At 51.1% G+C, this 8,005-nt stretch overlaps 1 long non-coding RNA gene across 2 annotated transcripts; it reads right to left on the bottom strand.

The window, feature by feature from the left end:
• Positions 1-4,813: 4,813 nt before the first annotated feature.
• On the bottom strand, positions 4,814-7,768 carry LOC149913660 (uncharacterized). 2 transcript variants are annotated; one of them, XR_016461062.1, is made up of 4 exons: positions 6,614-7,768; positions 6,244-6,484; positions 5,941-6,020; positions 4,814-5,545 (listed from the first exon to the last, which is right to left on the bottom strand). It is a non-coding gene; the product is annotated as an uncharacterized LOC149913660 (long non-coding RNA). The 2 variants fall into 2 exon arrangements; XR_016461061.1 differs by having other exon boundaries at positions 6,244-6,361.
• Between the last annotated feature and the right edge of the window lie 237 nt (positions 7,769-8,005).

Here is an 8,005-nt window from a genome sequence, read left to right as displayed (position 1 = left end):
CCTGTGACAGTGTCATTGCGCCTTTTGACGCCAGCTCTTGTGCTGGTGGAGGGAGAAAGAATTGCGAGAGGGCATCAGAGCGTCTCACGGTGCTTTGATGCCCAGGGAAATCCAGCACAGTCTCTTCTGTCTTATCTGGATCACAACTTATGGGCTTTTGGCCTGGCAGGGCCCCTTTGGCCGGCTTGGAGAGGTCTGCAAATGCAGAGCTCCATGGGCCAGCCGGCCGGCCACCTCTCGCCTGGCAGTGCTCCCCTGAACGGCCAGCCGGCTTTCGGCCTGGCCCAACTGGCCGGCCAGGAGGCTTCAGGCCTCGGAAGGCTTCCCCAGCCAGTCAGCCAGCTTCACCAGAGATTCCGGATCTCCCTCAAGGCCTGAGTGCAGCCGCTCCACGCAGCCCCAAGGCAGACCATCCAGGCTGCCACAGCTGCCTCGTGGAGCACTCCAACTGCCCAGGCAGAGCACCAAGAAGAGCAGGCCTGGCAGGCTGCCCCCAGCCGACTGGCCTTTGATCTTCATTAGGCCTTGTTCTGCTGTGGAGGACAGGTGGAAGCAATTCACTTGTCTGGCAAAGGGTGGAGCCTGGTTCCAGCCCTCCCTACCCTCATGTAGGGGCTGGCTGCCAGCTGTGAGGGCTGTCAGCATGGAGGTGTGTTCTTTGTTGGTGTTCTGTGTGCCCTGATCTTCAGAGTGGGTTAAGCAGTTTTGTCTTTGTGTTCGGGTTGAGTTCTTTGCCTCTTGGGGGTAACTAGAAGCTGTGTCTGCTGTTGCCTGGGTATCCAGTTGTTGTTTTGGGTGAAGGTTCTTTTTTGGAGTTTGTGGGCTGGGTCTCAGGAGGCCCCTGAGCGTCTCTGGCTTTGAGCATTAGTCAGTGGCAGTTGTTAGTTGTAGAGTGATCTGAGTGTGTGTGTGAATGGTGGTGCTTAGAGCTGTGTGAATTCCTTGGCGAGGCCAAACGGCGTGGAGGTCCTTCTGCTTCTAGTTGTGCAAGGCAGGAGTGAAGTATGTTTCTCCGTTTCTGCAGCTGAGAGCGTTTTGTTTGCTCGTGCAGCTTTGCTGTGAGCGATGTGGAGCTGTCAGGCAGACTTGGGTTCCTTTGCCACTCTCCCAGCAGCAGTGAGACTAGTACTGCCTTCTGAAAGCGCACTGCAGCTGAGAAGTTAGTCAGGCTTGGCAGTGGAAATGCTGTGTTGGAGGGACTGTTGGTGGCCGTGAGGTGACAGCCCAAGCCTTGTATTGGCAACTGGTTTCTGTGGCATGGATTAACTGTACCTCATTTTAGGGGAGGAGCCTGGGGTTTGATTGAATCGTACTGTGGAATGGCGGAAAGGGAAAGGCCCTTTGGGTAAGAACATGCTGTGAGTTGTAGTGCTGTAGCACTGTCTTTCTACCTAGGCATGGTAATAAATAAAAAAGTGTGCTGAGATAAGAATATTTGTAATCTGCATTTATGCAATTCATTTTAGCTAGGAACTCTAAACTGCACGTACAGAGATCCACTGGCTGTGTTTGACAGCGAGTCAATAAGAAAATAACCATCACAGAGGGACCGTTTAAGGCCACTGAAATCAAGTTGTTTCTGAGATGTGACTTGTCTGCCTCTTTACCTGATAATAACAATATGAAAATAAAACAACAGATAATACAGTATTATTTGTTTCTCTGTATTTTAAAGGTGATTCAAAGCTTTTGCTCTACTAAAAGTAATCTTACTCAAGACAAGGCTCTGGGCAGGAAACTGGAAATAAGACGGTGGACCAGGTGACAGAACAGGCAGTTGGCAAAGGCTTTAATTCCAGATGGCAAACTTAACATCTCTGAACCGGAGGCGGAACCTGTAAAATATTCCAGAGAGGACAGGAATCTAATTAATGATTTAGGAGGGAAGAGAGCAAGCTGACAGAGGGGTGCGCGCCCAGATGGACACACTGTTATGCCCTTCAGTATCTTATGGGAGTGGGTTCCAAGGAAGATGATAAAACGTACTTGGGGAACAGACACTACAAAGGACAATCCTAGTACCAGGAACAGGGCACAGGTGGGGCTATTGGGAAAGGGAGCCTTCTGGGGCAACAATGGCAAATTGATTTCTCGGAACTCCCAAGAAAAGGGGGGTATTGCTGTGTGTTGGTACTGGTAGCTTCTTAGGGTGGCTGCAGGCATTCCCTTGTAGAACTAATAAGGCACAGGAGGTAACTGAAGTGTTGTTGCAGGAGGTTATTCCAGGATGCCAGGGAACTACTTGTGCTGTCAAGGAAAGTGCAGGGCTGAAAGTTAAACTCATAAAGAAAAGATGAGTCGGTTACTAATTTGCTTTATCTCAATGTACACGGGAGGTGTTTTAGCCTGGGAAGAGACCTCCTTTTACAGCGTAACTCCTCTTACAGGTTCCGGGTTCTTTAGCAGCCAAGGGAGTGGCTCCAAACAATGGGATGTGGGTCCTGTACCCCCGGGGCCACCCCCACTGGTCCCCATGGAGGGAGTGGGGCCTGGGGGCACGCTGCTCGTTGAGGCAGAAATCATATTTTCCTGTTGATCCCTCCATCCACCTGTATTTGCATCCATCCTTTCATCCAACAATCGTTCCATCCATCCAGTGATCCTTCAATCTGTTTTTCCATCCCTCCCTCCCTCCCTCCAACAGTTCTCTCCTCCATTGGTCCCTCTGTCCATCTGTTCCTCTGTCCCAGCAGCCTTCCCCTGTTACCCACCAGAACCTCCTCTGGAGCTTTGGGGATCTCCCCAGAATGGTGCCTTCAGGCATTTTCTTGCTCTCCTGCAAGTGCTCATTTTCTGGTCCCTCTCCCTTGCATCACCCCATCCCTTTGCTCAGCAGCCCTCCCCATTCTTAGTTGAAAGCCTCCCTTGTGAAGCTGCCATCCTACTGACAAAAATATCCTCGCCTCCCTTAGGGAGGTGGGTCCCATCCCTTCCAAGCAGACACCAATCCGCAAATAGGTGCTGCAGACACAGAACCCAAGGCCCTGCCACCAGCACCAGTCCTGCAGCCAAGGACTGGCACGCACCACCTCCTTTCACCCCTGTCCCACAGCACCCCTGGGCCCCCACACCCTGGACTCCCAGCCCGAGAGCTCTGCAGTCCCTTTGGATGCAGTGTTACCCGCGCCCACCTTTCTTCCTGCTGGCCTTGCACGGTGAACCACACGAGGTGGAAGGTTGGATGGACCGCATCCATCGCTTGGAGGCACCTCAGCCTCCTCTCCAGCACTGAGGGCGCTGGAGCTGCGCTGGAGCTGCCGGCCCTTCTGTGGGGCAGGAGCGTCCTCTGCTGCCAGGATTCTCCAGCTTCAGTCCGTCACCAGCTGTGAGGCTGTGCCGTGGGGCTGCAGTGCGGGGCCTGCAGCTCAGAAAAGCCCCTGAGCACTGCGGAGACAAGCAGGCGCTCTGTGATGCCTTCACAGTGTTATTCACTGTGGGAGAGACATGTTGTTTCTGCACTGGATATTGAGATGGACAGTTGAGTTAAAGAAGTGGCACATAACGCGTTTGTATTCTGTAGCTTGTCTTTAGGAGTAGCTGGTGTGAAAAGTAGAAATATCATGTACATATTAGTAACATCTTTTAGAAACATAATTACTGAGCTATGCCACAAATTCTTCCTTACAAAGTTGCAATAGATCTTAAATCTTTTAAACAATGTAGGTATAGTATTCTGAACTGGAAAACATTGTAAGACTGGTAAGCCAGCAAACGCGAAATACATTTAACAAGCTTTCCAGGAGCCAGGGCCTTTACACAAAGCAGAACTGTCCCACTTTGTGGCAATGTCAGGATGCCACAGGCAGACTCCAGGATACTCCCCTCTATCCTCCCTCCAAGCTCATCTCTATGCAAGGACAGACGGGTGACCAGAACAATGACCCAGTGTAAAGGGCACAAATGCCAGGGGGGTAATTAAACAATTAAGAGGTTAGGTTTATGTTTATGTTGTAAAGCAGGCATCCGAAAGTGATGACCGGATGTTTGTTAAGAAAGCCATGGTTAGAAGGCAATTAACCAATCAAGATATTTGTGTTTGGATGGCAAGGATTTGTGTTTGCTTGGTATTTGTGTGATTAGTGAAGCGTCCCAAAAGAGTGTGAACCTGCAGTACTCAGCCAGTGAGGAACCAGGGCAGAAAGAGATCAGCGTTGGGCAATAGGGGATAAGAGGTGGAGCACTGTTTTCTGTGCGCTCCTGCTTGCAGGAGGCCCAACATGGCAACTGCAACTAAAATCTACTTTATCAGAGATACCGTCCTGGAAAATTATTTGGATACTTCCAACATCACCAACGGTTACAAACACCTGCAAAAGCAAACAGGAACCACGTCCTGTAGTGAAAAGAACACATAGCTTAGCAGACAGGAGCGTAGGGCTTGGGAGGAAGTTGTATCTCAGAGGTTGGTAGAGAATTTCACATCATGAAGGCAGCACCAGCAGAGTTTCTAACGGCAGCAGGAGGTGCTGGCACATTTGGTACGTGACCCCAGCACAAGGCAGCTCAGCATGAGGCATCAGGCAGAGCTGATGAGATGTGCGTTATGGACAAGTCATTCTTTCATAGGTACCATTCCATGACAGCAATTAACTGAGAGCAAAGGCTTGACACACACACCTGATGGTTTACACTCCCCCCAGTCAGGGCAAACAGACCAAGACTATGAGGCTGACCTGCAACCAGGCACAGTGCAGCTCAAGTTCCTTCTGCAGTCACTGGGGCAGCTTCCCCACCTCCAGCCCTACAGGCAACGTACACACAAAGCGCAGCACGGCTGGTCGTGCTCCACACTCAGACAGCAGGTTCACAAGTTGGAGCTTTACAAGGACGTGGAGATCACTTCATGATCTCTGCCTTCCATGCTGGAGCAACAGCCAGTTGTACTTAGGTTTCTGAAGCCCCTTTCAGTCTCAGGAGGGAATAACACAGCCCAAATGCAATGGATGCAATGGGGCTCTCTCTAGGACACCTGCTGCCTCAGAAGAGTTCCCATCTCCTGAACAGCTATGGAGCTCCTACAAAAGCATCTCACACAAACAAGGAAGGAAAGAAAAACCCAGGACACTGGGGAGGGGTCCTACCTCTCAGCAGGTGATCCCTGTTCCGTGTACAGAGGATGGACATAAACTGCACCTCATCTGTTCCCCATTTCTTCTCCCCCACTTCGTATAGGCACTTACAGATATGGATGACAAAGTAAGGCTCATGGAGAAGACTGGGTGTACAGGAGATCTTTAATTCCTTGGAGCTAGAGCACTGCTGGCCCGTACTTGTCTACATCATGGATATTTTCCAACAAGCACCAACCAGGCACGGCAACCCACAACCAAAATGTCATTGCCCTTGCCAAGTAACCAGCCTGTCTAGAGACCTCTCATTAGAGACTTGCAAACAAGACCAGAACCATTATTCCCATTTCACAGGTTGGCTTCTCTTCACCACGCATCACATGCACAAGAATAGATTGGGAAGCACATTACTTCATGTTACTTACACACCTGAGCATCCTGCTGAGCAAAGGCATCACTCCCTCATCTCTGTTTGCCTGCAAAAACACAAGGATAGAAGACTCAGTTCACCAGAGCATCTACTGGAAACAACTCCTGAGAACTCCCCATTCAGGAACAGCTGCTGGAGATGGATAATGGAGTGCACCAAAGGGAACACTAGCTTACAAACACAGTGAAACACAGCTCAGGTGTGCTTTGGTCTTCCTTCTGAAACAAGCAGCAACCCACTTTACTGGGATGTTTAAAAAAGGGCCCACAGCACTCATGCACACCCAGAGTCAGAGTCTCCTCCCTGCAGAAGCTGGGTTTGAGGACAGGCCATGGGACACACAGGGAGAGAAAAAGCCAGCCTGGAGCTCCTCACCACTGAGTGCAGAGCTGTGCCCACAGCTCTGAAGATTCACCCCCTCCTCCCCTCAGCGTGGCTCACCGCTGCGAGGGACACGAGGACCCTTCGAAACATGGAAGATGTGTCAGATACGATGTCATCCTCAAGGGAGCAGCCAGATTCTAGCAAGAACATACACACAGCACCCGTTAGGAGCAGGGCCACCACCTGGGTGCTGCCCACAACAAGATTTAAGGCAAGATTTAAGATACCAGCAAGTGCTCGTGACATGCAACCAGGTTTCTTTAATAATAATTTAGGTTAACGATAAATAAGAAGACATACATAACAAAGCAGTAAGTCCTTGGCCAGAACTTAAGCAATACGAAAGGAAGACTTCCAAACCTTCACAGCCCTCCTTAGTGTGTGCACGTCATACATGGTGGTGGCAGTCATCATCCCAGTGATCACTCTCTCAAAACTCCCACTCAGCTTCAAGTCACTTCAAGTCATCAATCAAATCCTAGAAGGCCAAGAGAGGAGAAAGGAGTTGGCAGAAGGTACGGCCTTCGAGGACAGAAGGAACTGAGCTGTTCACCACTCCTCTTCAGGCTCCAACCCTCCTTGCATCAACAACTGCTCTGAACTGAACAAGAACAAAACAACCTTGGTCAGGTAAAGTCTCTGCTGACCTTTCTCTTAGGGAGATTGGGTCGTTGTTCGCTTTTCACCCAAGTGACACAACCACGTTCACACATCTCTGCAGACCACCTACCCTGCCACTGGTGCTCTTAGAGGTGACCAGAACTCACTGACGTTGGGAAACATTTAGTTTGGTCAAGACGTCGATGATGGCATCTTCATCCGTGCCTGCAAGAAACAAATGGAAGCTAGTCAGGCTGCTTGCACAAGAATCACAAGTGCCCTCTGCTCTTGTGCCACCTCCAGTCCCCTACACAGCCAGCTCTCCACAGCCCCAGGACTACAGCTATGCACACAAAGCTGCCAGGACCCACACCTCCAGGGCAGCAGCATTTCGGGACATGAAGGGCAGTTCTGTTTCCACTTTCCAAACATCTTTAGGGCAGTTGTGCAGCAGAGCAATGCAAGCAGCTACGCTTCCCTCTAACAAACCACCAGAGCAGCCATTCCCAGTGCTGGGGAAAAAATAAAAGCTGACCCGAGGAGGGAGGGAGATCGACTTACCAAAGCCCTTCATGGCCTTCCTGAGAGCCTGCGCTTCTTGCTCAGCACTGAAACCTGAGACCCCCTTGATTGTTGCCTAAGGCCACAAGAAAAGGATTTAGCAAAGGAAGGCTTGCCCCGATGCACACATAGAGTTGAAATGAAAAAAAACAAACATAAAAGATGAACACAGAGATGATAAAACTCCACCCACACAAGTGATATGTATCAGGCTTCTGTCTCACGCAGCAGCCTATTCTAGTGGGACTTTCCAAGCACATCAGAAAGAAGCCACAGGGACACAACTACATGGAGAACATTTCTCCACATTGCTGCCCATGGAGTTATCTGGTTTCCAGTGAAACAAAAGCTGGACCACCTGCCATCTGTGTTCAGGCCCACCAGGCCCTCTTCCTACCAGTTCTCCATGTCAGTCATAAAGCAGTGTGCTCCCATCATAGCCCTAGTCCTGACTTCTAGCAGGTAAGGACCGTTATTCTGCACCATTACTTTTGCTCTGCTCGACGCTGGTGAGGCTGCACCTGGAGAACAGCGTCCAGGTCTGGGCTCCCAGTACAAGAGACAGCTGGACATACTGGAAAGAGTCCAGCGGAGGGCTACCAAGATGGTGAAGGGACTGGAGCACCTCTTCTACCACAAGAGGCTGAGAGGGAGGGGCTGCTCAGCCTGGAGAAGGGCAGCTCAGGGGATCCCACCCACGGCCACCAATCCCTGCAGGGAGGGGCACAGAAGACGGAGCCAGGCTGCATCCAGCGAAGCCCAGCGCCAGGACCAGAGGTTGCCACCACACATCAGGAGCACTCCTGCACTGGAAGCGCTGCTGCACTGGCACAGGGACCAGAGAGGTTGCGGCGTCTCCTCCTGGAGATCTCCAAACCCAGCTGGATGTGTCCCGGGCACCAGTTCTGGTGGCCCTGTTGGAGCAGGGCTGGACCAGGTGGACCCAGAGGTCCCTTCCCAC

Source organism: Phasianus colchicus, chromosome 35 (genome assembly GCF_987193195.1).
Source record: "Phasianus colchicus chromosome 35, bPhaCol1.hap1.1, whole genome shotgun sequence".
Taxonomy (NCBI): domain Eukaryota; kingdom Metazoa; phylum Chordata; class Aves; order Galliformes; family Phasianidae; genus Phasianus; species Phasianus colchicus.
Note: the sequence above shows the minus strand (reverse complement) of the source record. Positions and strands in the feature narration are given on the sequence as shown.